Source organism: Scyliorhinus torazame, chromosome 5 (assembly GCF_047496885.1).
Source record: "Scyliorhinus torazame isolate Kashiwa2021f chromosome 5, sScyTor2.1, whole genome shotgun sequence".
NCBI classification, from domain to species: domain Eukaryota; kingdom Metazoa; phylum Chordata; class Chondrichthyes; order Carcharhiniformes; family Scyliorhinidae; genus Scyliorhinus; species Scyliorhinus torazame.
This window is the reverse complement of record NC_092711.1, coordinates 235,779,304-235,794,058: the sequence shown is the minus strand read 5'-3', so window position 1 is coordinate 235,794,058 and position 14,755 is coordinate 235,779,304.

The following is a 14,755-nucleotide window of genomic DNA, read 5'->3' as shown; positions in this document are numbered from 1 at the left end:
AACGCTGTGACCCTTTTCCCACATCTGGGTGTGTGCAAATAAACCAACTTTTCTCCGTGTTCATCCTATATGGAGTGTGCTATGGGGTTATTAATAGAATTTAGATCACGCCGAATCCAAGGGGATGGGAAATGCACCAATGCTGACAAAGAGGGAAACAAATTAAAAACATCTTTTTGATGATGGATGGGTAGTGAGGGGAGAAATGAATTCTGTTTACATTAACCTCCCCTCCTGTCCACAACACCTGGTCATCATTTAACTCTCAAACAGCAGAGGCCAAACAGTTCAATTGATAATTTATACGATTGCTACCCCTTTCCTACATTACAGCAGTGACTTAAATTGAACATTAAAAGGAACATTGCAGACACTCCTGTCTGAGAGTTCAAACCCCTGCTCCTGATGACCCTTAAAAACTCTTTCCTGCACCTTACTTGCAAACCAACAAACTGACCTTTCCCTGTGCACTCTCTACCCACCCTGCTCAACCTTCGGAAATGTATTTGGGCTTAACCTCAATATCAATGTTAGGTCTGTCTTGCCATCTTAAAAATAAATACATCCAGGCACATCACAGTGGCACAGTGGGTTAGCTCTGCTGCCTCACGGCACCGGGGGCCCAGGTTCGATCCCAGCTCTGGGTCACTGTCCGTGTGGAGTTTGCACGTTCTCCCCCTGTTTGCGTGGGTTTCGCCCCCACAACTCAAAAGATGTGCAGGGTAGGTGGATAGGCCACAGTAAATTGCCACTTAATTTGAAAAAATTAATTGGGTATTCTAAGTTTATTTTTTAAAAAAATACATCCAAGAGCGCCAGCCGTCAATCAGAATCCCATTTAAATTAAGTAAACATCACTTGACCGTGGAGTCAAACTGTCTGCCTTTAAATTTGTTGGACGGGCCAGTTGACAAGGCAGCCTTTACACTTAAGGGATGAACTTCCCATGCTGAAATATAATTAACATATGGGTCTGGGGAAGGAGGTCTGCGTAAGATTATGTTGCCTTGACGCTCTTGGCACAGTTTTAACACCACTATATATTTTTCACGGGTCAGCATCTCCCTGAGACAGTTCCGCAGCCGCTGTCCCCCTGAAGGGGACATGAGCACATTGGAAGCGTCAACTCGCACCCTCCATTATCTCGGCGTACGCCCTCTTCCCACCCTCCCAGCAATGTCCAACCTTTCACAGAGCGCGTTTCGTGCTGGCCACCTATTAATTGGCCAGCCAGCGTGAAAGTGTGCCTGCTTCTGAGCCGCTAAGTGTGCGCGTCTGAAGAGCAAAAGATTGAGGCTCAAGTAGAGCAAAAGCAGCCATCCCAAAGACTGCTGCAATCACAAGCAAACAAAATATTGTCCTTTATTAAGGACATACAGAGTTGAAATGACATGAAATGAAAATCGCTTATTGTCACAAGTAGGCTTCAATGAAGTTACTGTGAAAAGTCCCTAGTTGCCACATTCCGGCGCCTGTTCGGGGAGGCTGTTACGGGAATTTGATTGAAAAGCGGTAATTCCATGCAACTCAGGGAACCACGGCAGAAACCCCTAATGCATTGTATTTCTTGTTCACTGGGTTAATCTTTTAACTGAAATTGTATTGAAGTCACTTCCCACCACAGTGTAATTGAGGGCATCTTGGTAGACATCCAACTTTTACAAATCCCTTTCTTATCCAGGATTAAACTGGCCCAAAATTTTTTTTTTCATGCTTTGAAGCACCACACTGAAGAAAATTTAAACTCCTAGGGACATGAGATTTGCATTCAGGGCATGGACCAAAGTTGGAAGAGTTATATCAAAATAGCATGTACGAATAAGTAACCAAAATGAGCCAACTCTTGGAACTTTAGAGATTAATTAAATTATTTTTCTTTGGTAAACGTGTTGGAGTATGCACCATTCCCATGCATTTGCCCAAACATAAATTTGTATAAATGTGTTTTGCAGAGATGTGCTGGGCATGAGATATATTTGCTGGTTTGCTTTACACTTCTGTGATCGTTGTTCTTGCAAATGACACAGTTGCGGGTAGGAAGTGATGCTTTGGCAAGTCAACTTTCCATTCTGAGTCAGAATGTTGTGAGTTCTATTCCCACACCAAGCTCTCACTTTGTCCCAGCTAATGAGATTTAAGTGCACAGGGAACAGAAAACAGAGGTTATGAAAAATGACAAATGCAAAATGTTGGCTGGTTGAATATTCTACCAAGAAAATTCCTCAGCTTGTGTTCTCTTTCCCCACGTCATTAATCACAGGACTCTTGAAATTATTTCGGTCTAAACATCCTCAAGGAAAGCAGAATGGGGAGAACCAGTGGAAGGTTAGTGCACAGCAGTACTTAACAACTGAGCCCCTTGTCTGAGATGAATGATTAAGTCACTCGTTTTGACAACAATCGATCTACAAGTTCAAGGATTCTGTATTGTGATGGAAAGCAAGTGCTTTTAGTGCAGAGCTTCAAGGAACTGTCACCAAGATCAGAATCTTCCAAAGAAATGAAAGGGTATTAAATTCCTTTCCCTTTCCCAACCTTTCAAGAGGGTGGCCGGGAATTTGGAAAACACATGTTGAATTCCTGTGAGTTCCATGGCAGGGACCTGACAGAAGTTCAACCCTTAAGTGTAAAAGCTGCCTTGTCAACTGGCCCGTCCAACAAATTTAAAGGCAGACAGTTTGACTCCACGGTCAAGTGATGTTTACTTAATTTTCCTAGGGAGTGTGCACAACAGCTACATCCTGGGGCAGTCAGACATACCCGGCCTCTTCGAGGACCACCCCAGAATGGTCAGCTGGCTCTTGGGCGATAAGGGGTACTCACTGAGGCGGCAGCGATGAGGATCTGGCAAGCCTGGAGGGCCAGGAAGCCCTCCTACTCGCCGGCTTCACATAAGGCATGGCCTGGTCCATCATCGCTACCTTACCAACCACCCCACCCCCATTTCGCACCCTCCATGGTGTGTGTCATATCACCCAGGGTGTCGGTACCATCAGCGTATCACTGTCCAGGGCAGTGGGGGGTGATGATAACCTGCAGAGAGCTGAATGCCAGTGCTCCTCAATTTATGCCATAGTCTGACCCCTGCCTGTCTGCTGTGTGCTCGCTCACACCCATCAGCTCTGCGCGTGGTGTGCCCGGGGAGGCGGAGATGCCTGGGGAGAATGGGCCAAGGGTTCGGGAGTTGGCGGAGGAAACTGACATAGGTGTCATACTGCTTGTAGTCAAGATATTTAATGTGTCACAGGTGTCCAACAATGCCCCACCCCACTCTCCCGATGGTGCTGCCCCACTCTCCCATCACCTCCTACCCTCCCCTCACCCCCACCCTCCCCCCTTTCCCAGTGCCCTCAGTGATCGTCAACATGTTTAGTCTTTCTTGGTCTACTGCTATGTCGAGGTGTGTCCCCAGGATGCACATCTGAGGTGGAGGGAGTCAGCTGCTTACCTCGTCCCATGGCCTTTGATGCTCCTGGTGGGCATCCTCTCAGGGTTCTGGGGCTGGAGGTCCCCAGTGCACTGTTGAGGCCGTGCCAGCCTGTCCCATGTGCTGACTTGGTGATGTGGCCTCATCAGAGGGGTGGAACTCAGGGGAGCTGGTGGCCGCCATCCCCAGTACATGGGATGGGTCCGGGCTGGCACCTAGCGCCCTCCCCTCCCCGTGGTGCCCATAGGGCCCCGCAACATCTGCCTCTGGCAGCCCTGACGGCTCCCCACTGTCTGCACCATCTTTTTGACGTTCTCGGCGATGCTCCTCAGTGATTGGACCATGCTCTGCAGTACCTTGGCAATGCCCATTTGAGACAAGAACAAGCTCCACAGCGCCTTGGCCATTCCCATCTGAGGGGGCATGTCCCACAGCACCTCATCAAGGTCAGCCTGGAACTGGGGCACATCCCCCATTCTGCCGAGGCCCTCAGCCATGACCGTCGCCAACTGCGCCATGCCTTGGAAACCTCCACTAATGCTGCCTAAATCATGCACGAGGCTCTCCACTGCAGTCGCCACCCTAGCAGATTTGGCCTCTGTACCATGCAGCATCTCCTGTGCTCGTAGCCTCTAGGACTCCTCCAATCGCCTCTGGACCTGCTGAATTGTTGCTGACATGAAAATGAAAATCGCTTATTGTCACAAGTAGGCTTCAATGAAGTTCCTGTGAAAAGCCCCGAGTCACCACATTCCGGCTCCTGTTCGGGAGGCTGGTACGGGAATTGAACCCGCGCTGCTGGCCTTGGTCTGCTTTATTTAGCCCACTGAGCTAAACCAGCCCTGGCATTCACTTCCCTCTGAATGTGCCGGCCACTCCCTCATGTCTCCATTAGCTCCAGGTATACCTGTTCTGTAGGCTCAGCATCTGGCTGGGGCCAAACTGGGTCCCTGGATTCAACAGATCTCAAACTGCTGTCTCGCCTGGGCTCTTTCTGCCTCCACCTGATGTACATCAGCAACTGTGTGGTGCTCATCAGAATGTGCCCCAGAAGCCTGTCCACTAATGTTTCCCACCAAGGTGTGTGTGCAACTGCGATGGTGGAGGGTGGGAATGGCTTCTGTGACGTGTCTATCATAGCATCGTCGGAGCTCTCCCCCGAGGTGGTCTCATGGGGGGCAGGGAAGGGGACCACCCTGAAGGGTTTGCATGGTTGGCTGGAGGATATGCGGGAGAATGGAGAAGTGCTCAGTAGGAGGGATGGGTCAGTCAGTATGGCAACAACAACTCGTGTTTTTCAGGTCCTCTGGGATCCTCACCTCTGCGTGTGTGCCAACCTCTGTACTGGTGATCGCTCCTCGGCCACCCCAGTCACCCTTTGCTCAAAGGTGGTGAGGATTCATATGTTCAGCACCACTCTGCGAGTCTGGGCCCTCTCGGCAATTGTGGGAGGGTTCTCCTGCAGAGACACATGGAGGGCATCTTTAGCCGCAGTTCACAGTAGTGGGGATGGGGGTGGGAAGGAAGGGTTTGGGGCTGAATGGAGGGTTGAGGGGGATGCTCATGGGGGCAGGAGGGTCTCAGCGGGAGGGGGGGGGGACAGGGGTCAGTGGCTTCCACTTACCCGTGTTGCCCAGAGTAGGTCGTTGACCTCCTTGCGACACTGGAGACCAGTCCTCCTGGTCATAGTTCCGGAGCTGATGGCCGCCACCACTTCATCCCAGGCGGCACTGGCTGCCCTGTGGCTCACCATGTGGGACCCTTGGGGAAATAGGACATCCCTCCTGTCCTCGACTACATTTAGGGGCCTCCCTAGGTCTGCGTCTCCAAATCCTGGGCCGGTCTTCTCAGCGCCATGGCTGCGAGCTGAATGGGGCTGGCTGTGCGAGTGCTGATAAAGTACTGCTTGACCTTGTTAGCGGGGGACTGATGAGCCCGGTCCTGCTGAATCAGTGGTGTGCCTTCAGTTGCGGCGATGAGCCTGTGGGGCCTCATTAAGTGGACCAATTAACTTTGAATAGTGTTCCTGACCTCACCGTGCCGGGAAGCTCCCAGCTGTTCCCGCTTGCTACTGCTTCCGGAAAATTGCGCCCGATACCTTTGGACTTATTTTCTGTGCAAGATACAAGGTGCCAATCACTCATAAAGGATTTGATAAACACTTTGAGGGTTCAGTTATTAATACTAGGCACATGGGAACGGTTCTAAGTAGGTGAAGGCCTGTTTGTGTGTGATCGGCACAAGGCAAAAGTGAAACGAAGGCTGGATCACATGACACATTTCCCTTGTAATGATGTCATGCTGATATCGCTGAAAGACATGTTACCACATGAGCTACCACTAAATTGCAGTGAGTTTGAGGATAATGGCTCATTGACATCTCACTGCCGGCAACCAGGAACCTCACATCAGCTCCTTGTACGCTCCAAATTAATCAGGGTTTTTTTTTACAACTCCAGGAAACTGACGTGGGGCCTCTCCCACAATTAAGTAGGCCGGGCTGCCATGGTTGCCAGCCCGGAAGGTTGTCATAAATCCAGTCATGCATGTCAGTTATCTTAGCCAAATTTTATTTGATAGTAAATGAGCAAATTCAATCACCTGGAAGGAGCATATGGCTAAGCTCGGAGAAAGTAAATATTCTTTTGTCTCAAAACGAGGTAGCTTACAGCAACGTGATTAGTTTCACATTTTTTTCTACTATTCTGTGGCAGAGGTCTGATTTTTATTAGATGCAATTGGTAAATATTGTGGGATAATTACTAGATTGATCTGTAAAGCAAATCTTCCAGTCAGATCTACTTCAAAGCTGTTCAAATGCATTCAAAGATCCAGTTATGTAAGTCTTTTCACAAGTTCCAAATCTTCTTCGTTCACTGCAAATTATTTTTGGTTCCTATTTTTATTTGGAATGGATTTAGTTTTTCTCCATTTTCCCATCTGGGAACCCACTTATTATTTACCAATTCTGACCAATAAGATAACCCGCTTTGTAACTTTGGCTGAGCCCACTCTATAACTGGGATTTTCTTCCTTTTCAATGCCTAATCTCTACTTAATTTCCCTCCTCTAGAGACTGGAATCAGGTATGTGTGTGTGTGTGCGCGGACAATCTTGCATCTTACCACGTTGTAGCGCAGTATATCAGTGCCTTATTGAGCTACAGTGCTAAGCTGCTCATTTCAGAGCAATCCTCTCAGAAAATCCCATTTAAATTAAAGTTGTTTGTGGTCACTGGGTCATGCTCAGTTACATTCCATTTAAAGGGCCAATGGCTTCGTGAAAGGCCGTTATGTATTTTGCCACTTCTCACTTGTGTACAAACACTGGACGTGACAACACAAATCAGACTGACGCAGTCCACAGCACCATTTTTACATAATGGCTTCATGATCGCAGTGAAAATAACACATGACTATTTTGGGATGACATTGGTAAATAGCAGTGACGATGTGCACGTTAGGTGGACTGTCCATGCTAAATTTCCCCTCAGTGTCGAAAGGTCAGGTGAGGTCATGGGTATAGGATGGGGGAGTGGGCCTAGCTGGGCTGCTCTTTCAGAGAGTCGGTGCAGATTCGATGGGCCAAATGGCCTCTTCCTGCACTTTAGGGATTCTATGATCATGTGAAAAAGGGCGGCAATCCATTTTCTTTGAATTGGGGCAAGGCGCAAAGCAGGCTGTCGATTCGTTCTGCTGCTGCTGGGGACCAGTTTCATCCCTTTGCCTTTCTCAACAACAGTTGTCTTTTTAAGCAGTAAAACTGAACCATAAAACGAGGGTCACCGACTCTTGACAATAAACTCAGGACGGGATTTACTGGCTGTTCATGCCGGCGGGATTTTCGGTCCAACACCGGCACATGGGTATCCTGACAACAAGGGGTGCAGTCAACAGGAAATCCCATTGACAACAGTAAATCCCGCTGGCGGGCCGCCTCCGCTGTCGAAAAACACGCGGCGGGTTGGTCAGTAAATCCCACCTTCAATGTGAACTTCTGTGTAACACGGGGCAAATAAAATTGCTATACTACAATCTGGGTTGTGAAGATCCTTTGAACAGTTTTTTTCCCCAAAAGCCTGATATTTTCCATTGCCTTTCAATGGAGTTCCATTCTTCCATTTGAAGCCTCTTAATTTGAACGTTGTTTATTTGAACTGAAATCATGCAGCAAGAGAAATCCTTTTGTGCTGCTTTCTTGACATTTTGTAATTCCTACTGCTGAGGAAATCAAATTTATTTTTACAGCAAAAATTATTGAATTAATAGAAGAAGGATACATATTTTTAGGACCCAACTACTTACATGTAAAATGAGTTCTCCGTATACAATCACATTCCTGTACTTCATTTAGTTATCTTCCTCCATGAATACAGTGGCTCGACAGAGGAGCTTTCATGAGTGCAGTATGTATGGTCTGTGGGCATGTTCTGGATCACCGGTGGGAGCCTGACTCACTGATATCCTGCTTTGCCCTCTAGCACAAGATGTTGACAGACCTAAGCTTTCATTTAAATCACAAAACGAACAAGACCTGCTGCCTTTATGTGCCGGGAGCTTAAAGTTATGATCAGCGTTGCTGACAGATGTAGTCACCAGGCTGTAATCCATTATCGGAATCCAGGCCTTAAAAACCCAGTGAGTCAAAAGCAGGAGTAAATAACTGACCACGCTGGAAAAATATACGGACGAGCTGGCACATGTCTGACTCCTCAATTTGCACACTTTTAAATCTGCGGCACTTATCATATTTTGGAATGCTGTGATAAACTTGCCAGTGCTGTATGATAAACATGTTAATATGATAGTTACAGTTAACTCTCAAGTATCAACATCCTGCACTGAAAATCTCAAGCTTTAAGTGTGTTCTGGCTTAACTTAACTTAACTTAACTTACCAGGAATACATGTCCATTGGAACTGGAGTTGGCCATTCGACCTCTCAAACCTGTTTTGACATTCACTTAGATAGTGGCAGATCTGCCTCTCAATCCCATCTACCTGACTTGGAGCTCTTTAACCCTTAACAAAAATCTATCAATCTCAGTTTTGAAGTTTTCAATTGACCTAGGCTTTTTGGCTGAGTGAGTTGAATATTCCTGCTATCCTTGGCATACACCTATAAACACAAGATATTTCTGATTCCCACACCCCAGTTTCAGGCCAGTCCTCATTATGACTATTTGACCATCCTGGCCATTGCCAATCATTTTCATAACTTTCAAAATTTCTCCAACGTTAGTTATATTGAAGCGTCTATTTGTTTATCAGGGAAAACCACGCCAACTTCTTTTATTCCTCCTCACAATTTATATTCCCAAAATTTGTGTGGCGAATTTCCTTGGGGTGTCTACTAATCAGCCAAAACTTCAATGAAGGTATTGTGGTAGTGCGGCCCCCTTTAAGGAGCACGTGAACCCTGGCCAATATTGTCGATATCAAAAAGGAGGAGGTGTTGGGCAGCTTGAAAAACATTAGTCCTCAGGGCCTGATGGTATCGACCCCAGAATACTGAGGGAGGCAAGGGAGGAAATTGCTGGGGCTTTGACAGAAATCCTTCTATCCTCATTGGCTACAGGTGAGGTCCCAGAGGACTGGAGAACAGCCAATTTTGTTCCTTTGTTTAAGAAGGGTAGCAAGGATAATCCAGGAAATTACCGGCCAATGAGCCTTAAATCAATGGTACGGAAATTATTGGAAAGGATTCTTCGGGACAGGATTTACTCCCATTTGGAAACAAATGGACTTATTAATGAGAGGCAGCATGGTTTTGTGAAGGGGAGGTCATGCCTCACTAACTTGATCGAGTTTTTTGAGGAAGTGACGCAGTTGATTGATGTAGGTGGGGCAGTGTATGTTGTTTCCATGGACTTCAGTAAAGCCTTTGACAAGGTCCCTTATGGCAGACTGGTACAAAATGTGAAGTCACACGGGATCAGAGGTGAGCTGGCAAGATAGATACAGAACTGGCTTGGTAATAGAAGACAGAGTGTAGCAGTGGAAGTATGTTTTTCTGAACGGAAGGCTGTGACTAGTGGTGTTCCGCAGGGATCAGCGCTGGGACCGTTGCTTTTGCAGTGTATACAAGTGATTTGGAGGAAAACGTAACTGGTCTGATTAAGTTTGCGGACAACAAAATGGTTGGTGGAGTTGCGGATGGTGATGAGGAGTGTCAGAAAATTCAATAGGATATAGATCGGTTGGAGACTTGGGCAGAAAAATGGCAGCTGGAATTTAATGCTGACAAATGTGAGGTAATGTATTTTGGAAAGTTTGGTGCAGGTGCGATGTATACATTAAATGGCAGAACACTTAGGAGTATTGACAAGCAGAGAGATCTGGGTGTACAGGTCCACAGATCACTGAAAGTGGCGACGCAGGTGGATAAGATAATCAAGAAGGCATACGGCATGCTTGCTTCCATTGGTCAGGGCATTGAGTATAAAAATTGGCAAGTCATGAGGCAGCTGTACAGAACCTTAGTTAAGCTACAATTAGTTAGGTCGAAAGGCCCGTTCCTGTGCTGTACTGTTCTTTGTAATAGCGAGTTGACGGAGGATCTTGGGAGCAGGGCTCCAGGCAGTTTGGACGCCAGAGCTGAAGAGACAAATCCTGTTCTATTATGTAAAATCCACAAGCCATCCAGACTCAAAATGTTGCTCACTTCTCTCTCCACGGATGCTATAAGACCTGCTGAGATTGGTTTGGATTTGGATTGGATTGGATTTGTTTATTGTCACATGTACCGAGGTACAGTGAAAAGTATTTTTCTGCAAGCAGCTCAAACAGATCATTTAGTACATGAAAATAAAAGAAAAGAAAAAGAAAATACATAATAGGGCAACACAAGGTACACAAGGTAAATACATAGACCACCGGCGTTGGGTGAAGCATACAGGAGTGTGGTAGATTGCCAGTATTTTCTGTTTTTGTTTCAGATTCCGGCTTCTGCAGTAATTTGCTTTTACCATTCTATTGCATTCAGTTCCTGCATAATTACCAGCCTTCCCCTTTCATTATTAAACCCCTTTGTTCCTACTGGATGACTTTAGAATGTTTCTCGAATCACCACATTGGTGACGATGCCAAAGGTTCAATTTCAGGCAGCATACTTTGTGAATCGAGGGGGAGAAGGAAGGAGAAATTGGAAAGAGAAAGAAGGACCAATGAGAATCGGGAACTATCAAAACGTAAGTGAAAATACCTATTATGGGTAAACATGGCCTGTTTGACCAAGGGCTGATTGGAGCCAGTGCATCAAACAGCTCCACTATTCCTAAACCGCAAACAAGATCACAGGGGAAGACGAGCAGAAGGTGATACTTCTGACAATTTGCGGGACCCAAACTTCTCATCTACCAAGGAGCCTCATGTCCCCGGAGGCAGCTGAGTAAAAGACCTTTGGCCAGATCGTCAAATTGCTCAAGGAACACTTTAACCCAATGCTCTCAATTATCCTCCAATGTTATAAATTCAACTCTGCTGTTAGGGACGCTGAAGTGTCCATCTCAGCCTTCAGAACCAGGCTTCTTCAGCTCGCTGAGCACTGCTAGTTCGGGACTGCGCTTATTGTTATGATGTGTGACCAGTTGTTTTGTGGAATTCATAATTTCAACATCTAAAAGAAGTTCCCGGCTGAAACTGCTTTAATATTGGGGAAAGTGATCGAGATAGCTCAGAAGAGGAGTTGAACGGCAGCATGATGGTGCATTGCCGCCTCAAGACGTCGAGGTTCGATCCCGGCTCTGGGTCACTGTCCGTGTGGGAGTTTGCACATTCTCCCTGTGTTTGCGTGGGTTTCACCCCTACAACCCAAAGATGTGCAGGGCAGGTGGGTTGGCCATGCTCCATTACCCCTTAATTGGAAAAAATGAATTGGGTATTCTAAATTTATTTTTAAAAATGAAGAGCGGAACTATGCTTAATGGAGAAAGAGAGTTTAGCAGTCATATGTGGTGTGAAGAAATCCCATCAATATGTGTACTGATGGCGATTTGGTATAGTCATCAACAATCGCCGCTACTGGGCCTTTCGATGGAGGACAAACCAACACCATCACTAGCTTTGGTAAGGTGCACCGTTGGGCTTTTCTGCTGGTGGCCTACAACTATGCCTTCCAGTGCAACCAGGCATGTAGATTGCCCATGCAAATACATTGAACTGACTCGCCCTGCTGGAAAGTGTACTACCTCCACTAGCACCTCAGGAGATCGTATTGGCCATGAATTTCTCAGACACCTTGCCAGTGTCGGCGGGCCACACTTGTAACTGGACCCAGAGGGATCAAATACTGGTGAAAGTAAAGAGGATAATACAGACCAGGGGACTATATAAGAAATCTGAGCATTTGAGATCCTCTTTAACCTGCCAAAATAGAGTGGGCGTGGAGAGGATGTTTCCACTTACAGGAAAAACTGGAAGCAGGGGACACAATCTCAGACTAAAGGGACGATCCTTTAAAACAGAGATGAGGAGGTATTTCTTCAGCCAGAGGGTGGTGAATCTGTGGCACTCTTTGCCGCAGAAGGCTGTGGAGGCCAAATCACTGAGTTTCTTTTAGACAGAGATAGATGGGTCCTTGATTAATAAGGGGATCAGAGGCCATCAGGAGAAGGCAGGAGAATGGGGATGGGAAAAATATCAGCCATGATTGAATGGCGGAGTGGACTCGATGGGCCGAGTGGCCTGATTCTGCTCCTATGTCTTATGGTCTTAAAATGAGCTGATCTGTGAGGATGGTGTGACCTTGTAGGGCTCACAAGTCATCGTTCCACCACCAGCCAGGGGACCTCTCTTGTGCCCACCCAGGGTAAACAAATTTGAATATGCTGGTACGCAGATAAAATGGTGGCCAGGCATTGGTAAAGCCATCCAAGAAATGATACAGCAATGTCATCCCTTTTTACCTCAACTGTCCGTGCCTCATATCCCAGATTGGGCCCAGTCCAGTCAAGGATGAGCTGGTAATATTTAGTTTGCATAATTGATACAATGCTGCCAAACTTCCTCACCATCACCTGTTTCACCCGCTCTCCACTCCTTTGTCTCTTTCATGCAACCACACAGCTTCCCCCTCCTTTCTTTGCTGACACCCAGGGGCAGCATTTTGCATTTAATAATACAATAAACTTTATTGTCACCAATATGCTTACATTAACACTGCAATGAAGTTACTGTGGAAAGCCCCCAGTCCCACATTCCGGCACCTGTTCAGTTACACAGAGGGAGAATTCAGAATGTCCAAATTACCTAACAAGCACGTTGTTCAGGACTTGTGGGTGGAAACCGGAGCATCTGGAGGAAACCCTCGCAGACACAGAGAGAACATTGTTATGGGCCAGGGTTTAGAAAACCCCAAAGTGTATCATGGAGTTCACCTGACCCACAACTTTTACTGGATTGTGGTTATGGGGAGTACACGGGCCTACTTTACAGGTTTTCATAGAATTTACAGTGCAGAAGGAGGTCATTCGGCCCATCGAGTCTGCACCGGCTCTGGGAAAGAGCACCCCACCCAAGGTCGACACCTCCACCCTATCCCCATAACCCAGTAACCCCACCCAACACTAAGGGCAATTTTGGACACTAAGGGCAATTTATCACGCCCAATCCACCTAACCTGCACATCTTTGGACTGTGGGAGGAAACCGGAGCACCCGGAGGAAACCCACGCACACACGGGGAGGATGTCCAGACTCCGCACAGACAGTGACCCAAGCCGGAATCGAACCTGGGACCCTGGAGCTGTGAAGCAATTGAATCCACAATGCTACCGTGCTGCCCACGGTAGTGTAGTGCAACAGAGCGTTAATGTACTTTTAAATTAAAACAATGTTTATTTATGAAACCAGTTGACACTTTATAAACCCACAGTAAACATCTTAACAACTATCAACACCAATCATCCCCACAGATACAATATTCTATAAGTTACCCTTAATCTTTCTAAGACCCTTTTTAAACACAGAGATCAGTTATCATTTTGAAATCATCCAAATGAACTGGAGACAGTCTTTAGATTGTAGAGATACCCATATACAGCTGCTTGCTTTTCCTGCAGCTATCCAGCTCTCAAACAAAACAACACACCCTGTAGCTGCCAGCTCAAAGCAAAATGAAAGACAGACAGCCCAGCTCCACCCACACTCTGACATCACTGCAGCTATTCGATAAACACCCATTTCTTAAAGGTACTCTCACATGACAACATGCAGACTCTGCACCCAAGCTGAGAGTCGATATTGTTAAGCAGTATGCTACCATGCCGCATTTGGAGTCAGGGACCTGATGCTGGATTAAATACTGTTCCTTTTTGTTTTTAAATTTAGTGTACCCAATTAATTTTTTCCAATTGAGGGGCAATTTAGCGTGGCCAATCCACCTAGCCTGCACATCTTTTGGGTTGTGGGGGCGAAACCCACGCAAACGCGGGGAGAATGTGCAAACTCCACACGGACAGTGACCCAGACTCGAACTTGGGACCTCGGCGCCGTGAGGCTGCAGGGCTAACGCACTGCGCCATCGTGCTGCCCTAAATACAGTTCCTAACCCTACACCACGTCAGGGGCATTAATCCAACAGTATTTTTTGCGTGACAAATCAATTAAATCACACCCAGCTGGCTCCCGAAGCTGGATGACCTGGCAGTTATGGCCATGGGTAATTTCACATAATTTGGAATTCCTCAGAAGACACCTCCATCTTGAGCTGCCCTCATGTTTTCCGGTCTGATGCAGCAGCATCCGTCTCTCCAGGTGGGGCTGCCAGCTGGACAATGCTGTGAGCAGTCCCTTTAGCCCAGTCAGGTGCCTGATCTGCCTGTCAACCTTAACTAGATGGCAATCCAGAGGCGTAGCCTGTCTACCAAGCATCACCGTGGAGTTAAGGCCGCTTTTCAACCCAATCTCTGAAAAGTCATCATGCTAGTATGATTCCACCTCTTAACTCTGTTGCTCTTTCCAGAAGATGTTGCCAGATGTGCTGGGCACTTCCAGCATTCTCTGTTTAGATTCTGCTAAATGCTTGATATCTTCATGAATTTTCTGTAACTTCCCCTGTGTATCCTTCATTTCCAAGCTAGCAAGGTTATATAAATAAAATTAGATAGGCAAAGAACATTTTCATAACATAATGGACTCTGTTGAGGAATTCGACCCCCAGAATCACTATGGGAACATGCAGAATTGTTTGTAAGGTGTGATTTGGGGCACTCAACTCATCGTGTTTGTGCAGTTTGAAAAGTTACCATTCATGGCTAATCTCAATTTCCTATTTTTGAGACAGCCTTCTATCTAGCAATCTCCTTCACCACCTATTCCATTAACCATCAG